Here is a 22,909-nt window from a genome sequence, read left to right as displayed (position 1 = left end):
GATTGAATTCTTATGAAATTTCAGACAATGGCACTTGAGATAAAAGACCCATTTTTCCAGACGGTCTTCCCTGACCCTCTCAAAGCACACTCCCTGGGTGACCATCTTGATGTCAGTTTCCCCATCTGTGTCTCAACTGGAGACGAGCATAGCAGAGCTCAGGCTGGCCTTTGTCTGAAACTTCCTCTCACTCCATTTAGCTTCTCAGGATTTATAAGCCAAATCAATCTCTCCCAATGACAATGCTCTCAAGAATGCCACTTAACTACTGATAATCTAGAATAGAAGGTATGCTTGACCTTGGACAAGTTAATTCATTCTTTTTTACATCTTGGTTGTAGTTGTAAAGCAGTTTGTATTTGTAAAACTGGAGATGACGTCTCTTCTAGTAGAATCAATGGCTGAACAAGACCGTCTCTTGAGATCCTTGTTCTTTGTTTTATTTTTTAATTTTATTTTAATTTATTTATTTTTAATTGGAGGATAATTGCTTTACAATATTCTGTTGGTTTCTGCCATACATCAACTTGAATCAGCCATAGGTATATATACGTTTCCTCCCTCTAGAACCTCCCTCCCACATCCCATTCTTAATAGACAAAAAAGTAATGAGAAATAGAAATCAGTATTATGTTTATTGTTCTATATTAGATGGTTAGATGGGCCAGTAGAGGGACCACATACCTACCGAGCATTCCATGTATGAGACTATCTGATGTTTTAGTATATTAAATGTCACTGCAATTTTATGAAATAAATATTAATATTAGCATATATTTAAGAATGTATAGAAAGAGATAGGGACTCAAGTCCTTTTTCCGATCCAAATGAGTGCTTTCCTACTGCACCAGGCTGGAAAATAAGATAAAGAATCGACCTGAATAGAAGAAAGTGCTCAGCTGAACTTTGAGAGGAGAAAAAACTCACAAAGGTCTATATTTCTTCCCTCTGGAGGGACTCCTAGACTGTTCTAGTATACTACTCTAAGTTTCCATTTTGGTAGTCTAAAGGGAAACTTCAACTGCATAAGTAATACCATGCATGTATGCTATACAGACCTGTGATCTCTCTCTCTTTTTTTCCCCCTTAGGTCAGTGTTACAGACTTGCTTTTCAGTGTTCTCTTTAACCAAAATTGCACTTTTAACTCTCTCGTGTGAGGTAATAAGAAGCAAGACAATAGAAATCAATGACACCAATGTTCAGAGTTCCCTTTATAGGAAGCAGTATAAAATTGGCACTCAATATTAAGAACCTTTCAGTAATTAGTTTTGTTTTGGTTTTTCTCCCTGTGTCCCACTTTATTGAAAAAGGAGATCGCTAGAAAACAAGTATACAACACAGATTTATTCTCAGCATCAAAAAAGGCAATTTCTAGAGTAAATCCCAGTCCACATGTTAATACATTTGGGGTTCAATTAGTCATACTTTCTATATCTACATTTGCTTGGCTGCACAATGAGAATTCTTATCTTTAATCATGACCTGGGGGCACTGCAAGATAATCATTAAATATATGCACTAAACTGTACTTACTAGGGCAGAAAATTGGAATAATATATCAGAAAGATTTTTCAAACAAAGATTGAAGCTTAGAACTGATTTTCTAGTAGATTTTCAGTAATTTAAAAAATATTACTCTATCACACTTCTGTAGTTTCTGGTGGAAGATAACATAAAATGAAAACCATTTCTCTTCATATGATTCATTTTAGCAAACATTAATTCAGTGCCAGGTATTTTGTTCATTGACAGCAGAGTATGAAAGTAAGTATAAAATAGACTACCATTTAGAACAGGGTTAGGAAACCGTGGCACACATTCCAAGCTTACTTTTACATGGTCCATGAGCTAAGGGGAGTTTTCATGTTTTTTATGGTTGGGGGAAATAATCAGAAGAAAAACAAATTCTGTAATGTGAAAATTACATGAAATTCTGATTTCTGTCCATAAAGTCGTACAGGATCACAGCCACACTCACTTTTTAGATTTTTATCTATAGATTCTTTCACACTAAGATGGCTGAATTGAGTAGTTGACATAGAGATGATTGGCTTGCAAAGCCCTCTACAGAAAGTTTGCTAACCCCTTCTTGAGAAGCTCACAATCCATCATGGAAGAGAGGCGCACATATGCACTTCGTTTTTCTAACATGATTCATGCTGTAACAGTGGGAAAAATACCTAGACAGAGTATTAAAAAGTAGAGACATCACTTTGCAACAGAGGTCCATATACTCAAAGCTATGGCTTTTCCAGTAGTCAAGTATGGATGTGAGAGTTGGACTGTAAGTAAGGCTATGTGTCAAAGGACTGATGCTTTCAAACTGTGGTGCTGGAGAAGACTCTAGAGTCCCTTGGACAGCAAGGAGGTCAAACCAGTCAATCCTAAAGGAAATCAACTCTGAATATTCATTAGAAGGACTGATACTGAAGCTGAAGCTCCAATACTTTGGCTACTCGATGCAAAGAACTGACTAATTGGAAAAGATCCTGATGCTGGGAAAGATTGAGGGCGAGAGAAGGGGGTGACAGAGGATGAGATGGTTGGATGCATCGCTGATGCAATGGACTGGAGTCTGAGCAACCTCCAGGAGATACTGAAGGACAGACAAGCCTAGCATGCTGCAGTTCATGGGGCCACAAAGAGTTGGACACGACTTAGCGACTGAACTACAGCAAGCGGGAAAAGTTATTCCTTCTGTCTGTAGAAGTCTGTATTTAATGAGCATGTTTAATGAGAATAAAGGTAATTAAAGAGATTCTAAGCAAAAAATTAGAGAAAAAATGGGAGCGTAATATAGAGACAGAGAAAACAAAGTCATACTATATCTGAGAGAAATTCTGGGAGGGATGTAGAGAGAAGTGAGAGAGAAAATTAAGAAAGCACATGAAATCTGTGCAAATGTAAATTAACACAGCCACTGTGGAGGCGCAATATGGAAGTTCCTCATAATATAAAAAAGATAAAATTACCATATGATCTAGCAACTCCACTCTTGGGGATATATGCAAAGAAAATGAAAATATTAATTTGAAAAGGTGTGTGCAACCCCATGCTCATTACAGCATTATTTACAACAGCCATGGTGTGAAAGCAATCTAAAAGCTCATGAATAGATGAATGGATAAAGAAAATGTCACATACAGGAATGTTAGTCATAAAAAAGAATGAAATGTTGCCATCTGTGACAACATGGATGATATTATGCTAAGCAAAACAAGTCAAAGGTAAATACCATGCAATTTCACTTACATGTGGAATCTAAAAGAACAAATGAATAAACATAAGTAAAGAAACATAGATCATAGATACAGAGAACAAGCAGGCAGCTGCCAGTGGCAAGGCAAGTTGGGGGAGGAGAGAAATAGGTGAGAAATCAAGAGGTATAATTTTCACTTACAGATTTCATGGGTAAGAAATGTATAGTGTGAGAATGTAGTCAATAATTATGTAATATCTTTTTGCATGGCGACAGAGGGAAGCTAGACTTATAGCGATCGTTTTGAAATGTTTGAAAATATTGAATCACTATGTTGTGTACCAGGGAATAACATAGTATTGTAGATCAATTATAATTCAAAACAAACTCAAAATAAAAGACATCAGATATGGTTACAAGAGATGGGGGTTTGGGAGAAGGACAAGTTTGATGAAGATGGTCAAAAGGTACAAAATTTCAGCTATAAGATAAGTAAGTTTCCTTGGTGGCGCTAGTGGTAAAGAACCCTCCTGTCAGTGCAGGAGACATAAGAGATTTGGGTTTGATCCCTGGGTCAGAAGATCCCCTGGAGGAAGGCATGGCAACTCACTCCAGTATTCTTACCTGGAGAATTCATGGACAGAGGAGCATGGTGGGCTGTGGTCCACAGGGTCGCACAGAGTCAGACACAACTGAAGCGACTTGGCATGCATCCATAGCACACAAAGCATGGGGAAGCATTGTACAACATGATTGATATGATTAACACTGCTTTATATAAAAACTAAATCCTAAAAATTCTCATCACAAAGAAAAAATATATTTTTTCTATTTCTTTAATTTTGTCTCTTTATGAGATGATGGGTGCTCATTCAACTTACTGTGGTAATTATTTCATGATATATAAAAGTCAAATTATTGTTCAGTACATCTTAAATTTACATAGTGTTGTATGTCAATTGTATCCCAATAATGCAAAAGTAGGGTTGATTCATGTTGATGTTTGGCTGAATCATGTTGATGTCTGGTAGAAACCAACACAATACTGTAAAGCGATTAGTCTTCAACTAAAAATAAATAAATTATTTTAAAGTGGGAAATGAGATTAAGAATGCACATGAAATCAGATTAGGATTTCTAATCTATTTAAAGATTAGGTGTTTCCCTAGCCAGTCATTTAAGATTCTAAAGCAGAAGTGTTTGATCAGATCTCTGTTTGAGAAAGTTAATTTCAGCAGAAAGGTGAAGACAAGAGAGACTGAAAGGAGAGAACAAAGGTAGAGGAACTAGTATTGCAATAGCCCAGGTTAAAGATGATGATGTGACTCAAGACTAGCTGTCTTTATGTGGTGGGGTGGAGTCGAGAGATGCAAAAGCATTTCAGAACAACTGAATCGCTGACCAAACTCTATTTGAAATGAGAGTGAAAAGTGTTAAGGTTGCCTGATACTTGGCTGCATTTCTGACACCACTATTATCCAAATATGAGTTCTTTAGAGAAAACGTCCTGGTCTGTTTCTTTCATTGTTCTGCTCTGGGAAGTAAAATAATGACTGACTCTTCATACACATATAGCATTTGCTGAATGAATAAATCAAAGAATGACGTGAAGCAAGATAGAAACCAAGGGGGAAAGTAACTTTGATAGAAATGATCAAAGTTTACATATATCTCCTTTCAGTGAGGATAAATAACAAACTCTACTTTGGATAAATCAGGCTTGATTTATCCTGTGGATATCCAGGTAGAATAGCCCAGTAAGGAATTTTGGAATATAGATCCAATTGTTAGCTAAGAAATCTTAATGACCTTGAAGGTCAGCAACTTAGGAGTACTCAATAAACCCATGAAGTAGATAAGAGTATTCCAGTTAATTTCATTTTAAAATACCATATTTAGATGCCTATTTACCTGTTCAACTATAAAATAATCCTGTTTAACTGAACAGGCTCTGATCTTCACAATGTGGTTTCATTAGCACATTGGAAAGATTTGGCAATCACTGGGCTGCTACAGCCCTCCCTTTCAAAGTTATAAATATATTGTAAAAAGGAAATAAAAAAGGAGATTAACTATTTTCAAAAACATCTTTAAATGATTTAACATATTCCACTATAAAGTATTACATAACAAAGTCAGAGTTATCTTTGTATTTAAACAATAATACCAACATCAACTTTTAAACTGAGTTTAGAAAATAAAGTGCATAGATATGTCAACCATGATATCCAGAATTTGCTTTAAATATGATGTTAAGTATTTAGCAGACAGAAACACACAAAAATACTTGATTGTATTGCAACTCTGGGCATAAAGACTTATGCATTCTACTGTTATTGAAAAGTGAACTCCCATTGCTAGAGCCAAGTTGGTTGGGTGCGGGTCATCCAGAAGGTGAAACCACAAGGGAGACAACTGGTAGGATTTGGTTTCCTTCTCCTGTTGTATGACAGTTGGAGGTGTTTGGGAAACACTGCATTGTGAAAGTCTGTTCGGTTTGGTCACTCAGTTGTGTCCGACTCTTTGCAACCCCATGGACTGCAGCATACCAGACCTCCCTGTCCATCACCAACTCCTGGAGCTTGCTGAAATTCATGTCCATCGAGTTGGTGATGTCATCCAACCATCTCATCCAATATATTTTGATACTGTTGGACTTCCTGGTCTTTAATCCAATAGCATATCTCATACATTTTCAAGAGAAGGGTACTATGTGGTGCATTTTCTAAACTTATTTGATCACAAAGTAATTTTAGTCAAAGTATCTAGTAGAACTAGTCTACCATGGAACCCACTTTGGGAGACAATATTCTGATTATCTTCAAAAGCTGCACACCTCTTCGTAGGCAATTTTATCCACTGCTATCTTTCAATAACCACTTATTTGCACATTCATATCTTCATTCGAGTATTTTCTCTCTTGAGCTCCAGATGTGTGTCTTGTCAACATCACCATTTGAAAGTCCTGCAAACACCAAAAAAATCTATAAGTCAAAAATTGTCAGCATTCCCATCTCTGCTTCTTCCCACCACACATGCACACACATACACATGCACACACACACACACACACACACACACACACACACATTCATTTTCAGCCTTCTAAGTACTCACAGTCTCAGCAGACACTACTACCATGTGGCCAGTGGCTTCAATACGAAATCTTGGCCACATCTTTGAGTTATTTTCCTTCCTCACCACTAGTACCCATTCACCTGCCTGATATAATTACTTCTGAAATACGTCTTAACTCAAGTCCCTTTTCATAAGCCCTACCTCCCTGATTCAAGCAATGGACTTTGACATATCTCTCGTCTTGCTTCCTTCCAGTCCATTCTCTATAATGTAGACAAAGGTTGCAGGAGTTTACATGATTGCCAAAAGTCACTGGAACACCCAGGATGTGTGCATTCTATTTTATGTAAATTATATTTCAATAAATATAGATGTTACAGTGTCTCAACACCAAGTAATCCAGGTGCCTTTAAATAAGAAAAGATAAGTTAGTTACTGATTCTCTAATGTAATCATTGCTGAACTAATTATTTTGATTAATGCATTGAATGAATCATCTAAAATTCTGCTGTCATAAATCAGTGATCTTCTCATGGCTGTAAGTGCCAATAAAACTCAAACAAGTCAGATTGGTACATGTCTAATAAAAAATAAACACACATGTAAGCCTCAACACTGTGGAGTAAAATTACTCAGAACAAATATTTCGACTCCCAGGCAGAGCCAGGGGTGGCTAAAGGAGCATGGTGCTTCTTTAGCTAACTTTTCACCAGTTTTAGAAAGAAAGATTTAGGAATTACAAACAGAATTTTGCCCCTGCATCACATTCTATTTTATATTTAGCAAAATACCCTTATAAACTGTCTTAAAGGCCATAAAGAGAACATAGGTCTTTTTCCCCTCAAATCTCTTTTTTTAATCCACATCTTCAGCTCTCATACTGTTATACATATAGGGAATAAAATACAACATTCCCAAAAGAGTTTAATACTTTTCTTCACTCTGAATTACTTTAAACAAAGCCCATGTATTTAAGAATCAAAAAGGAAAAAATATAATTGTAATATTACTTAAAAAGTGATAGCAAAAAAGAAATTAAGAATGAATTTGAAAAGCTATTGTGTGCATGGTCAGTCACGCACTTGTGTCTGACTCTGCGATCTCATGGACTATGGGAATATCCCAGCAAGAATACTGGACTGGGTTGCCATTTCCTCCTCCTGTGTGGATCTTTCCAATAGAGGGATTGAAACTGCATTTCCTGTGGCTCCTACATTGGCAGGTGGATTCTTTAGCACTGAACACCATGTAAATCAACTCTGCTTGAGCAAAGTACATTAACAAAAAAAAGCTGTAAGTTTAGCTTTCTCTTGCAAGAGTCTCTGTGGAAGCTCCCAGGCTGTCATGGCTACTGCAGATTACTAAGAATTCAGGATTTTTCATCTTCTTAGTATGCCAGCTTCCACTGGCAGCTTTCATCTTTTGGTCAATGGCAATTTTACCATCTGTGATGGCTAATTTTTAAATGTCAATTTGACTGGGTCACAGGGTGCCAAGATATTTGATCAAACATCCTTCTGGGTATGTCATGAGCGTGTTTTTGGATGAGATGAGCATTTGAATCAGGAGACTGAGTAAAGTAGATTGCTCTCTCTGATGTGGGTGGGCCTCATCCAATCAGTTGAAGGACTGAATAGACCAAAAAGACTGACCCTTCTACAAATAAGAAAGAATTCCTCTGTATCTGACAGTTTTATAATATAACCTCAGTCTTCTCCTGCCTTTTGACTCAGAGTCAGACTGGAACTTATAGCCTTTGTGGTCCTGCTTCTCAGACCTTCAGATTCATCCTGGAATTATACCATTGGCTCCTCTGGGTTCCAGCTTGCCTCCATAACTATTTGAGCCAATAATTTGTAATCAATCTCTGTCTGTCTGTCTATTTCTCACTTTCTCTACACACACACACACACACACACACACACTCACACCCTTTTGGTTCTATATCTCTGGAGAACCCATTCTAACATAAATTTCAGTATCAAGAATGGTTCTAGAGTAACAGAAGTTTAGGGATGAGTTTTCTAGTTGTTTCAGGAGTTTCAGGAATTGACTCTCTAATATGATTAGATTTAAAGATGATAATTACTATATTTCTAGTGATTAAAAAAAAGGCTTCCCTGGTGGCTCAGTGGTGAAGAATCTACCTGCCACTGCAGAAGACGCAGGTTTGAACCCTGGATTGGAAAGAACCCCGTAGAGAAGGAAATGGGCAACTCACTCCACCAACCCACTCCAGTATTTTTGCCTGGGAAATCCCATGGACAGAGGAGCCTGACAGGCTATAGTCTGTGGAGACTCAAAGAGTTGGACATGACTTAGCTACTGAATAACAACAGCAAGTGGTATAGAAAGAACTGAAAGTTTGTGGACTGAGCTGGCAACAGAGATATGCAAAAATTTCCATTGGATACTCCTAATCAACCCCTCCTAAGAAGCAAAGAGCTCAGTGGCTATGTAGGTGATAATTTTAAACAATCCAGGGAAGCTAATAAATAGAACAAGATTGCCTGCTTGCTCCTAATGACATTGGACAAAGTGGTGAAAGTAAAGGATGAGCTCAGAGATTTGGATTCCCAGCTCAAGTACTCCCTCAAAGACTTGACGTGTCCACTGATGTCCTTTTGTTGTTAAGTCACTAAGTCATGTCCAACTCTCTGCAATCCAATGGACTGCAGCAAGCCAGGCTTCTCTATCCTTCATTATCTCCCAAAGTTTGCTCAAACTCATGCCCATTGAGTCACTGATGCCATCCAACCATCTTATCCTCTATCACTCTCTTCTCCTCCTGCCGTCAATCTTCCCAGCATCAGGGTCTTTTCCAATGAATCGGCTCTTCACATTAGGTGGCCAAAATATTGGAGTTTCAGCTTCAGCATCAGTCCTTCTAATGAGTATTCAGAGTTGATTTCCTTTAGGATTAACTGATTTGATCTCCCTTCTGTCCAAGGGGACTCTCAAGAATCCTCTCCAGCACCACATTTTAAACACATCAATTCTTTGGGGCTCATCCTTCTTTATGGCCCAACTCTCACATCTGTAAATGACTACTCCTAAGAAGAGCTTTATCTACTGTAGCCACAGGGCAAGGATTGCTGAAAATCAGACACAGAATCTTATCTTGTGACTGGCTGAATTACAAGTTGTACTCCCATTCTCACAGGATGTTTACTGTGAAAGTAAGGATATGGATTGGGAAAGAATGGGACCTGTTAAATTGGGGTGGGAACATGTGGGTATACCCTGATGAAATGAGGGACACTGAGCGCCTAATGTCTGATGAGTCTTCTCTACCAGTGGAAGCAGCCTCTTCATCCCTGTGTAAGGGGATTAACCTTATATCGCCTGAGGAAACCATAATCAACTCCCCTGAGGCAGTTGCCATTCAAGCCATAAAAGACAATCCTGGGACTTCCCTGGTGGTTCAGTGGTGAAAAATCTGCCAATGCAGGAGACCTGGGTTCAATCCCTGGTTCAGGAGGATCCCGCCTGCCGCAAAGCAACTAAGCCCAAGCTCCACAACTATCAAGCCTGTGCTCTAGAGTCAGGAAGCCACAACTATTGAGCCCATGTGTCACAAGTACTGAAGCCTGCAAGCCCTAGAGTCTGTGCTCTGCAGCAAGAGAAGCCACAACAATGCCACCCATACACCACCACTAAAAGTAGCTCCCTCTTGCCACAACTGGAGGAACGCAAGAACAGCAACAAACACACAGCACAGCCAAAAATAAATAAAATTTAGAAAAAAATCCTGATTCTCCTAAGAGGTCCCTAACCACTCTTCTTTGCTTCTAGACTTATGAGTGTGTGTGTGCTAAGTCGCTTCAGTCACGTCAGACTCCTTGCAACCCTTTGGATTATGGCCCTCCAGGCTTCTCTGTTCAAGGGATTCTCCAGGCAAGAATACTGAAGTGGGTTGCCATGCCCTCTTCCAAGGGATCTTCCCAACTCAGGGATTGAACCCATGTCTCTTTCATCTTCTGCATTTAGTAGGTGAGTTCTTTTCCACTAGCCCTACCTGGTGGAGAAGGAAATGGCAACCCACTCCAGTGTTCTTGCCTGGAGAATCCCAGGGATGGGGGAGTCTGGTGGGCTGCCGTCTATGGGGTTGCACAGAGTTGGACACGACTGAAGCGACTTAGCAGCAGCAGCAGCAGCAGCCCTACCTGGGAAGTCTTGTAGACCTATACCTATATTCAAGTTACAGTGGACCCCTAAAGTTATGATGAAGTGTGACCCATGAGGAGGTGTGTTATAATACACCCCAGAAGAACTGCATGGGTTTTCTAATCTAGACAGAAATCTGAGGGACATATGCAGAAATGGACACTGAGGCTGTTCAAGGAGCATGAAGTTGGATCCAGTCAAAGGTATCGATACGGACTCAATAAGACTTAGATTCTGCAGTCAGTGTTACAATCTGAGTTGGAAGGGTTGCAGTGATGTGTTTCGTTGTCCAAAACATGGACCAAAAGGTGACCCACAGTGAGTGATTTAGAAATACTACCTCTGCTTGGTTTAAGGTAGAGGATGGGATTCAAGGATTCAGAGAGATTGAAATGTTAGAGCAGATTTGTTATTAATAAGGCTTACTCTCACCCAATGGGAGGATCTAGAAAATATACCACTGTCCCAACTATGAGAAGGAAATTTGTGACAGCAGTTTCAGCATCTTTAAAGAGCTCTATGATCACTCTCATCTGTAGGCCAAACCTTAGTAGAGACTGAAGACACTGAATTAGGAAACCTAAATGCAATGGGAATAATTGGATCCCAGAGTGGCAGCGGCCAACTGGCTCACTCAACCTCCAGAGGTAGGGTGGGTGTGATAATGTAATGGACAGGAGAGTTAAAGCAGCAACCAAGAGAGGGTACATTGTACGTATCTATGACATTTCACTAGCTGATCATGGTGCTTCTAGAAGTAAAATAGATATGCAACCTACTAAGTGCTTCCTCAATCTATCTACACAGAAAATTTCCAGGTCAGAGGAACAAAAGTCTAATCTGAACCATAAAAAAGTCATCATTTCTCAGTTATTAACATTTCCCAGACTTACGCCAGTTTATAGACCCAGAACTCCTAGAAGAAAGGCCCAGGTACACTGTCAAAAATATATACTGTTCACTTTCCTCCCAGCCTTTCCCAAAAGGACCTATGGCCTTTTACCAGGGTAACTGTGCCTTTGAGAGTTTTGGACATTGGCTCTGAACTGATACAATTCCAGGAGACCCAAAACATCACTGTGACCCACCGTCAAGGAGCCTATTGTTGTTCAGTTGCTCAGTCATGTCCGACTCTCTGTGACCCCATGGACTGCAGCACACCAGGCTTCTTTGTCCTTCACTATCTTCAGGAGTTTACTTAAACTCAAGGGGCCTATGGAGGTCAGGAAATCAGTGGTAGTTAGCTCAGATCCATCTCACAAGAGACCCATCCTGTAGTTATTTCCCCAGTTCTAGAACAAATAATTAGAAGAGATGTACTTAACTGCTGGCAGAATGCTTGCATTGATTCACTGGTGTAGGAGTGAGGGTTACTAAGGTAGGAAAGTTCAAGTTGAAGCCAATACAATTGCCTCTATCTATTAAATACTAAATATACAGCATATATCTTATGCCTTAAGATTTTTGACAAGAAATATTTTATTATTTTAATGCCATTCCATTTTTAGTAATCTAGATCTTAAATTCCATGAGACTAGGGTTTGTGTTTTCCTTATTCAACAGTGTATATTCAGTGCCTTGTGAGGGAGTAGCACAGTATTATACAATTGGTGTTCAATAATATTTAATAAATGAATGAGCAACAGTAAGTCAACAAATATTTTATGTAGCAAAATGATACAGCAACCTTCACTTTTTAGACAATATGAACAAAATGGGATGGAAATTAGAAAACATTTAGAAATAAATGATCAAAAATTATAAATGTGAAAGCTCATTAGATGAAGCTAAAATAATACTACAGGAAAATCTACAACCTTAGATGCTTATATCAGAAAAGTTAAAAATCAAAGGGTTAAATCTCTAACACAAGGAATTATTAAAATAGTGATAAAATAAACCCAGAGAAAGTAAAATTCAGAACTTATTTTAAGTTAATAATAATAAATAATAAACAAAATAATCTAAAACTTAATAGAAAAAAATCAACAAATTCAAAATGGAGGAAAATAAAAATAACAGTCTTAGAGACTGATCTTGAGAAAAAGAGTAGTGTAAGAAGCAATTCAATAAATGAAAGAGCAGAAGCAGGAAGTTTTAGAAGAGATTCTGAGAAAATACTATCATCATTTTAATTTTAAAGGATCCCAAATGGGACTGAGGAGCAGAGGGGTTTGAGATTCTATCTCCCCTTTTAAATGTCCTGTGAGATGACATAGCTTATGCTCATTGCTGATGTAATCAGAGAACTTCAGATCAGATCAGATTTCCCTGCAAGCAAATTTCAGTGGAATTTCTACAGATCGCAGCTATGGTCATTGGGCACCTTCCCACAGTTAATAACTTTGGTCTCAAAAACAAACTCAGTCTTTCCCTAGCATATCAATGTCACAACTGCCAAAATGAAAACCAAAAGAAAACATGCCCTTCTCTTAAGAGTTATCAGATTAATGAGGTGGCAACATTAGAATGGTAGCCATTATTCCACTTATAGACGTGTGATAGAGATGCAGTTGGAGATACAGAGATAATAAGGAAGATTTATTTTCATTCTTTCCTCAAAATTTTTCTGGTTTTCTTTTGTTGGTTTGTTTTTTTCTGGGTTGACAACTATATTCCAGCTTAAATGAATTTATAATTAATATGATTCTATTCTAATGGAAATAGCTAAAGTTAGAGCTCAGTTCACATCTACTCTTTGCTGGTCATTGTTTAAACTGTATTTCCTTCCAAAGAAAAGATTGTAAAGTTGCTTGGTTAACTTTTTATTTGGTTGAAAATAGATGGTTCATTTAGAAAAAGCCATGATTAAGTCTTTTACAAAAACTCTAATAAATTTTAAATATTGAAAATTTAAGAAAAAAGACAAAGAATTTACACAGAGACTTTCACTTAATAAACTTATGTTTATACACATTTATTGACTATGCCAAAGCCTTTGACTGTGTCGATCACAATAAACTGTGGAAAATTCTTCAAGAGATGGGAATACCAGACCACCTGACCTGCCTCTTGAGAAACCTGTATGCAGGTCAGGAAACAACAGCTAGAACTGCACATGGAACAACAGACTGGTTCCAAATAGGAAAAGGAGTTCGTCAAGGCTGTATATTGTCACCCTGCTATTTAACATATGCAGAGTACATCATGAGAAACGCTGGGCTGGAAGAAGAACAAACTGGAATCAAGATTGCTGGGAGAAATATCAAAACCTCAGATATGCAGATGACATCATCCTTATTGTAGAAAGTGAAGAAGAACTAAAGAGCCTCTTGATGACAGTGAAAGAGGAGAGTGAAAAAGTTGGCTTAAAGTTCAACATCCAGCAAACTAAGATCATGGCATCTGGTCCCCTCACTTCATGGGAAATAGATGGGGAAACAGTGGAAACAGTGTCAGACTTTATTTTGGGGGGCTCCAAAATCACTGCAGATGGTATTAGCAGCCATGAAATTAAAAGACACTTACTCCTTGGAAGAAAAGTTGTGACCAACCTAGATAGCATATTCAAATGCAGAGACATTACTTTGTCAATAAAGGCCCGCCTAGTCAAGGCTATGGTTTTTCCAGTGGTCATGTATGGATGTGAGAGTTGGACCTTGAAGAAAGCTGAGCACCGAAGAATTAATGCTTTTGAACTGTGGTGTTGGAGAAGACTCTTGAAAGGCCCTTGGACGGCAAGAAGATCCAACCAGTCCATCCTAAAGGAAATCAGTCCTGGGTGTTCACTGGAAGGACTATTGCTAAAGCTGAAACTCCAATACTTTGGCTACCTCATGCAAAGAGTTGACTCATTGGAAAAGACTCTGATGCTGGGAGGGATTGGGGGCAGGAGGAGAAGGGGACGACAGAGGATGAGATGGCTGGATGGCATCACGGACTTGATGGACATGAGTTTGGGTAGATTCCGGGAGTTGGTGATGGACAGGGAGGCCTGGCGTGCTGCGATTTATGGGGTCGCAAAGAGTTGGACAGGACTGAGAGACTGAACTGAACTGAACTAATACACATTTAACCTTTGTAAAAAATTAATAAAACAGAAACTTCAATTAGAATCAGGTGACCAGAAAGGGAATATACTCCACTAGAAAGCACAGCCCAACAGGAAGAAGAAAGGTTTTCTCCTCTTTCCCAGCAAGTGTTCAGACTGTCAGGACTCAGACAATGAAAAGCCAATTGAACACTCAATTCCTCCAATAGATACTTTGTTTACTACAGCCCTCCAAACTTCCTTTTCCATTTTTTAAAAGACTTGTCCTCTCCCTGATGGGACTTGCATGAGGCTTGCCGTGATTACAGACCAAGAATTACAATTCTTTGTAATTGAATTAACCCATTTGTGCTGGAGAAATAACTGCAAGTCTACTTATTTTAGGTCAGCACTTCCTTCCTTTCAGATGAAAATTTGCTGCTTGTAGCCATGGGGGTAGCATGTGCAGGAGTTTCCAGGATGTCTGTTATGAACAATATAGGATTAAGCTCCCTTATAGAGTAAACACAGCATGGCGGCAAGTAGGATGAGAGTAGAGGCCATAGCATAGGTTCACCCTGGGGCACAGGATTGTATAAGGACACTTTCTAGAATCAGGCCTCAATGCCCAGCTCTGCTTCTCACCAGATGCTTGATCATGGCCAAGCTCCTTAATCTTACCATGCCTCCTTTCCCCCTTCTGCAAAATGGAGATAATAATAGTAATTATCAAGTATTGGAAGGACAAAATGACACAGATATGTAAATCTTTTAGCATAGTGTATAATACAGTGAACATTTTAATAAATAGTTGCCATTATTATTGTTCCTATTATCATCATCAGAATCATCTTGTAAAGCAGTCTGGACTTAGGAGATGGTCACATGATGAGAACCACAGAAGTGGGCATAACTGAATAGTTATCTTTCATATTCTAGACAAAATATTGCTAGCACTGTATCATTGGCCATATTCTATTAAAATGGTCACCTACATACACCATAAGCATTCTGCATTCAGATCAGATCAGATCAGATCAGTAGCTCAGTCATATCCGACTCTTTGAGACCCCATGAATTGTAGCATGCCAGGCCTCCCTGTCCATCACTAACTCCCGGAGTTCACTCAGACTCACGTCCATCGAGTCAGTGATGCCATCCAGCCATCTCATCCTCTGTCATCCCCTTCTCCTCTTGCCCCCAATCCCTCCCAGCATCAGAATCTTTTCCAATGAGTCAACTCTTCCTATGAGGTAGCCAATGTACTGCAGTTTCAGCTTTAGCATCATTCCTTCCAAAGAAATCCCAGGGCTGATCTCCTTCAGAATGGACTGGTTGGATCTCCTTGCAGTCCAAGGGACTCCCAAGAGTCTTCTCCAACACCACAGTTCAAAAGCATTAATTCTTCGGCGCTCAGCTTTCTTCACAGTCCAACTCTCACATCCATACATGACCACAGGAAAAACCATAGCCTTGACTAGACGAACCTTTGTTGGCAAAGTAATGTCTCTGCTTTTGAACATGCTATCTAGGCTGGTCATAACTTTCCTTCCAAGGAGTAAGCATCTTTTAATTTCATGGCTGCAGTCACCATCTGTAGTGATTTTGGAGCCCAGAAAAATAAAGTCTGACACTGTTTCCACTGTTTCCCCATCTATTTCCCATGAAGTGATGGGACCGGATGCCATGATCTTCGTTTCCTGAATGTTGAGCTTTAAGCCAACATTTTCACTCTCTACTTTCACTTTCATCAAGAGGCTTTTTCGTTCCTCTTCACTTTCTGCCATAAGGGTGGTGTCATCTGCATTCAAGCAACATCATATTTTCATGATATTCTTTCCATAAAGACTTTTTATTGTAAAGAAATAAAAGTCTTCTTAGTATAACCTAGTTTGGAGGATGGCGACTTGAGGGGGAGGCTGTTATTTGACACGTGTTATTCCCAATTCAGCATCCTTCTGCTGAGCTTGTCTCCTGGGTCACCATTGCACAGGTTCAGTGAGCTGGTTACACGCATACGAGAGAATGAGAAATAAAACACATCTCATCTGAAAACCTTGATAGATACAGTACAGAACTGCAAAGAATTCCAAAATAAATGTCAACAAAAACAAAATATATATGAAGTGGAAATAACAAATCTGTTAACAAGCTGTAGGGCTCAGCCACTCAGTCATACCTGACTCTTTGAGACCCCACAGACTGTAGCCTGCCAGGCTCCTTGGTCCATGAGATTCTCCAGACAAGAATACTAGAATGGGTTGCCATGCCCTCCCTCAGGAGATCTTCCCGACCCAGGGGTCAAACCTGCATCTCTTGCCTCACCTGCATTGACAGGCAAATTCTTTACCACTGGGCCCCCAAAAGCTGTAGAGACAACAGTAATTCAGGAATTCTTTCTTTCCTACATTAGGGATAATATCTTGATGCTGGGGCAACTTCTGTCCCACCCTCATCACCACTGCACACATCTCTCCAGAAGAATGAGGGTCCAGCTGTGGTAGAAAACTCCTCCTGAAAACTAAACAGTCTAAAACCAGTCTTGACTCTGGGGAGTAAGAAATGAGAAGGAGGGAATGGAGAGTGATTGTAAGTATAAACGTACATTTAAATATGTGTATATATATATATATATTTAAATTTTATATATAAAATACTTATATATAAATAGTATGTGTATATATATATATATATAAAACAGACGAAGAAAAATCAACTTTAAAAGATTCTCAAGAATCAGACTTTCCTTCCATCAATAGACCATATTACCAAAGTAAATCCCTAAGTGGCTATTTGAAACATATACATTCTCACACAGGGCTCCCTAAAGTTCCATCTGTCGATCTTACATCACTTTAAAGATGAATTTTTAAAAAAATATTTCACACCATCCAGAGGAAATCAGTAAGCACTTGGGGTACTTGGTCTGTGCTGAAACGCTTATGGCTAGTCACAATCTCTCTGATAACTCAGGTGCAGAATGACTGGCTTATTCTTAGATGTATCAGTCACTTTAGCCACTGAGCAGTGATGGTTGAGAAATGGTGTCATGAAATGTTCTGAAAGAGTGACCTCACTACTCCAGGAGCTTATCTTTGCCGTACCAGGATCCTTAACTAGAGGACAGAAGCTGAGTACAGTGATAGAGAGCATAGTGTAAGACAGAGGAGCGCAGAGGGGGAACACATAAATCAGTCTGGTGAAAGTTTGGGTAGGAGGAATGGGTGAGAAAAATTTGAAGAAGAAAAAGTGTTATTAAAGCTGTCAGCTTCAATCCTGACCCCACAAGTAACTCCTATTCACTCCTCCCCTTCCACCCACACTTTTAAGAATTACTCCCCAATCCCAGAAGCTCCCATATATTGCCCTCTACCTATCAGTACAGCCTGGAAAATACTGTTTTTCTTCCCTAAACCTCTAGGCCTAAATTAAGACGGTTTCTTAATTTTCTCACTTTCACATATGTTCTTACCAAACACCAGGTTGTGTGGTAGATGAGATTCTGATAAAATCCCAGGAAAGACTTTTTTTAAAATTTCTTTTATCCAAGTATAGTTGATTTGCAAGTTGTGTTAATTTCTATCCTACGGGAAAGTGATTTAGCTTTACATACATACATATTCTTTTTCATGTTCTTTTCCATGATGGTTTATCACAGGATATTAAATATAGTTCCTTGTGCTACACAGTTAGACCTTGTTGTTTATCCATTTTATGTATCTATATACAATGCTCAGAAAAATCAATACATAAAATTCAATTATTGGAGAAAGCAAGCGATATGTCTTATAACTTAAAGTCCTGTCCCTATCATAGATTTCTCCCTAAGGTGGAGAAAACTATATTTCAGAAATTTCAAAACCATTATGTGTCGTAAACAGATTAGAAATTCTCTAATATAAACAACCTTGACCTAACATCTCAACATGTGGCCACCCACTGAAGAATTTAAGCAAACTCCAAGTCTTAGTTTTTAATATCTTCTTACACGTAAATCAAACAAGAATTTCTTTTCACTACAACTTTCTATGCTTTTAAAGAAGCATTTTTCAATGCCATTTAGATGAGTAAGATAAAACTGGCAAACATTTTTTGCTAAAAACTCTGTTTTCTCAAAACGTATAGTATAATGAAAACAACATCATCGTAGTTAGACCCCATAATATTTTTATTAGCACAATTTCCTAAAACCTAGCTTTAATGAGAAAGACATCATTATCGAGTTTGGTTCTCTTTGGCCATTTTACCAAAATCCTTGTTTCCTTTTCGTCATTTGAAAATTTTGTGGGAGGAAGGTGAGGGAGCAGGGAGGCAGGGGAGCAATTCCTCCAGCGTTTATCTGATTCCATGCCTGCCCCAGGTGAGGATGGATGACATTCTTTGCATTACATTTGTACATAACTATAAAGGCTGTTCCTAATTGTTTTTATGATCTTCTATATCTGGTTTGTATTTTAAGCAGATGACCAGGAAGATTTGAGTCACCTGAAAAAAGTAATAGTTTGTATGTCTTTGATTCACCCCCAGAATTTTACACTGCAAAAATTCACTGTGATTTTTCTCTCCCAGAATGTGTTTTAACCATGTACAGAGTTTATGCCTAATACCCAAAGAAAGGTTAGATTGTCATAAACTATATCAATTAATTTCAGGGGGCTCAGGGCTGTATTAAATAGAAAGAGTCATATTAGATAGGCTTAACTCATCAAAATATGTTCTTTCCCCACCCAGAAAACTCTCCCAACAATAAATAAGAACTTAGTATTATATTCAGAATCAAAACATGAAATTGGAGGGGGTGATATTATTAAAAATAATTAGTCTAGCATGGAAGCAACCTAATGTCCATTGACAGATGAATAGATAAAGAAAATGTGGACTATTACTCAGCCATACAAAAGAATGAAGTAATGCCATTTGCAGCAACATGGATGAACCTAGAGAATATCATACTAATTCAAGTAAGCCAGACAGAGAAAGACAAATATCACAGGATATCATTTAAATGTGGAATCCAAAAGTATTACACAAGTTAACTTACAAATATCATGTGATATCATATATATGTGGAATCTAAAAATCTTATACGAATGAACAAGTTTTGTTTTGAGACATAGAAAGTAAACTTATGGTTACTAATGTGGATGGAGGGGGTAAATTAGGAGTTTAGGAGTAATATATACACACTACTGTGTATAAAATAGATAACCAATAAGGACTTACTGTATAGCACAGGGAACCATACTCAGTATAAAAGGGAAGAGAATCTGAAAAGGAATAGATATGTAGGGTTGGCCAAAAGTTCATTTGGATTTTCCTTAAGATATTATGGAAAAACTCAAATGAACTTTTTGGCCCACCCAGCATCAGTTCAGTTCAGTCACTCAGTCGTCTCCAACTTTTTGCAACCCCATGGATTGCAGCATGCCAGGCTTCCTTGTCCATCAACTCCCAGAGCATGCTCAAACTCAGGTCCATCGAGTCGGTGATGCCATCCAATCATCACGTCCTCTGCCATCCCCTTCTCCTCCTGCCTTCAATCTTTCCCATCATCAGGGACTTTTCAAACAAGTCAGTTCTTCACATCAGATGGCCAAGGTATTGGAGTTTCAGCTTCAGCATCAGTCCTTCTAATGAATATTCAGGACTGATTTCCTTTAGAATTGACTGTTTTGATCTCCTTGCAGTCCAGGGGATTCTTAAGAGTCTTCTCTAACACTCAAGTTCAAAAGCATCAATTCTTCGGCGCTCAGCTTTCTTTATAGTCCAACTCCCACATCCATACATGACTACTGGAAAAATCATAGCTTTGACTAGGTGGACCTTTGTTGGCAAAGTAATGTCTCTGCTTTGTAATATGCTGTCTAGGTTGACCATAGCTTTCTTCCAAGGAGCAACCGTCTTTTAATTTCATGGCTGCAGTCATTATCTTCAGTGATTTCCCATTTATTTGCCATTAAGTGATGAGACTGGATGCCATGATCTTAGTTTTCTGAATGTTGAGTTTTAAGCCAACTCTTTCACTCTCCTCTTTCACTTTCATCAAGAGGCTCTTTGGTTCTTCGCTTTCTGCCATAAGGGTGGTGTCATCTGCTTATCTGAGGTTATTGACATTTCTCCCAGCAATCTTGATTGCAGCTTGAGCTTTATCCAGTCTGGGGTTTCACATGATGTACTCTGCATATAAGTTAAATAAGCAGGGTGACAATATACAGCCTTGAAGTATACTCCTTTCCTGATTTGGAACCAGTCTATTGTTCCATGTCCAGTTCTAACTGTTGCTTCTTGACCTGCACACATATTTCTCAGGATGCAGATAAGGTGGTCTAGTAAACCCATGTCGTTAAGAATTTACCACAGTTTGTATATACGTATCTATCTATATATGTAGATATAGATATAAAACTGAATCACTTTACACCTAAAACTAAAACAATATTGTAAATCAACTACATTTCAATTTTTTAAAAAAGAAAAAGTTGGTTTACAAATATATGGATATATTTTGTTAATAATTCAAGGAACATGCTATATTACAAATTTAAAGACACATTTATTAGAATGGCTGCTATTTTTTTTTGAAAGCACAGAAATAACAAATGTTGGCAAGGATGTGAAGAAATTCAACCCTTTGTCCACTGTTGGTAGAAATTTAAATGGTGCGGCAGCTGTGGAAACACTTTGGTGGCTCCTCAGAAAGTTAAAGGTGGAATTATCACATGCGCCAACAATTTCACTCCTGGGTATATACCCCAAAATATTGAAAGCAGGAACTCGAATAAATACTTATAAACCAATGCTCATAACAACACTATTCATTATAGCCCCAAAGTGGAAATAACCCAAACATCTGTCAATAGATGAATGATGAATAAATAAATAAAATGTAGTATCTACATGTAATGATATATTATTCAGCCTTATAAAGTAATGGAATTCTGATACATGCCATAACCAGGATGAATCTTGAAAACATATACTAAGTGAAACAAGCCAGACACAAAAAGACAAATATTATATGACTGCACTTATCTGAGGTACTTAGAACAGTCTAATTCACAAAGACAGAAAGCAGACTAGAGGTTACGAGACATTGCTGGGGAGGAAGCATGGGGAGTTATTGTTTAATGGGTATGGAGTTTCTGTTCTGTGTGATGAAAAGTTCTGGAACTAGATGGCAGTAAGGATTACACAACATTGTGAACATACTTGATGCCACTGAGTCTCACACTTAAAAATGGTTAATGTGGTAAATTTTATTTTATGTATATTTTACCACAATAAAGGAAATTAAATGGCTTTTTAAAAATTTGAAGAAATGCAATGCAATATATTCAAAATTAAATAAGATGCCACATACATAGCTGTTCTTTTCACCTGTGGCAGGCAGAAAGAATGTAGGAAGGAAGGCAAAGACTTTTAGGGCTGGAGACAGGCTAGCTTATAGCCACAGACACTGTTGGGCCAAAACACTCCTTTAGAAGATCAGTCAAAGCTACAAAAACTTTATGTAGGAAAGAAAAATATTTGTATTAATTAAATGTTTCAGTTTCCAGGCAATTGTTACATTGTCTGGAATATGCAGCCTAAGAATTAAGAAATTTATGTTCTTACTCTAAGGCAGCAAATTATTTCACCAAGAGTTTTCCCTCACAGTCATTTAGTAAATGAACATTGTAATTAATTTATTAAACCATTTTATTCCCATCAGATAAATGCACAAATACAGCCACCTCAATTGATAAACAAATACATTTTGTAGAAAATGATCAGATCATAGAGTCATACTTACTAGCTAAGTAATCCTTGGATAAGTCCACATGTTTAGAGCCTTGATTTTCTAAACAGAAAATGGGAATAAATACATAGCTACCACAGAATCAACATAAGAATGAAATGAGATAATGTGAAAGCACCACCTCTGGCACATGATGAGGATCCAGATATTTTTAAATTATGTAAATAAGTGAATATAAATGAAAGAACTGGAAGAAAATAAGGAAAGAGGAAATTTTGAATTTGCTTTAAGTAACCGTACACATGCCAGTTGTCAACACATGATTTCATCTGATCTGTAGAAGCTTTTATGCAAAATGGGTGTGGAGATTTACAAGACTGGACCTGAAATTGATGCATTCAGGCCTACTATATGTTGTACTAATTCTAAAATAATCAAAGCAAAAATAAACAAAATGACACCCATAAAATACACAGACAAGATGATACAGGAGAAACCACATATAATTGGATAATAACCACCATCACTATGAATAGCATGCAATTGTGAATCACAAAACATTTGTTTGCTATGGTTTCTTTCTTTTCTTTCTTTTTTTCCTGTCCCTTTCAAGAAAAAAAAAAAAAGTTTGTTTTTCTTCAAAATAAAAACACTGGTTTATGGGTTTGGATTGATTTTTTTTCTTTCTTTTTTTCACTCTTTGTGTAAAAAGGTCAGTAACTATCAACTCAAGTATGAAAGGGTAATAGTTTCCG

At 38.0% G+C, this 22,909-nt stretch overlaps 1 long non-coding RNA gene across 1 annotated transcript; it reads right to left on the bottom strand.

Moving 5' to 3' along the window:
- Positions 1-4,007: 4,007 nt before the first annotated feature.
- On the bottom strand, positions 4,008-22,389 carry LOC139186215 (uncharacterized). The gene is made up of 3 exons (XR_011569768.1): positions 22,209-22,389; positions 11,535-11,659; positions 4,008-6,166 (listed from the first exon to the last, which is right to left on the bottom strand). It is a non-coding gene; the product is annotated as an uncharacterized lncRNA (long non-coding RNA).
- Between the last annotated feature and the right edge of the window lie 520 nt (positions 22,390-22,909).

Source organism: Bos indicus, chromosome 12, assembly GCF_029378745.1.
Source record: "Bos indicus isolate NIAB-ARS_2022 breed Sahiwal x Tharparkar chromosome 12, NIAB-ARS_B.indTharparkar_mat_pri_1.0, whole genome shotgun sequence".
NCBI lineage: Eukaryota > Metazoa > Chordata > Mammalia > Artiodactyla > Bovidae > Bos > Bos indicus.
This window is presented reverse-complemented; position numbering and strand designations above follow the sequence as displayed.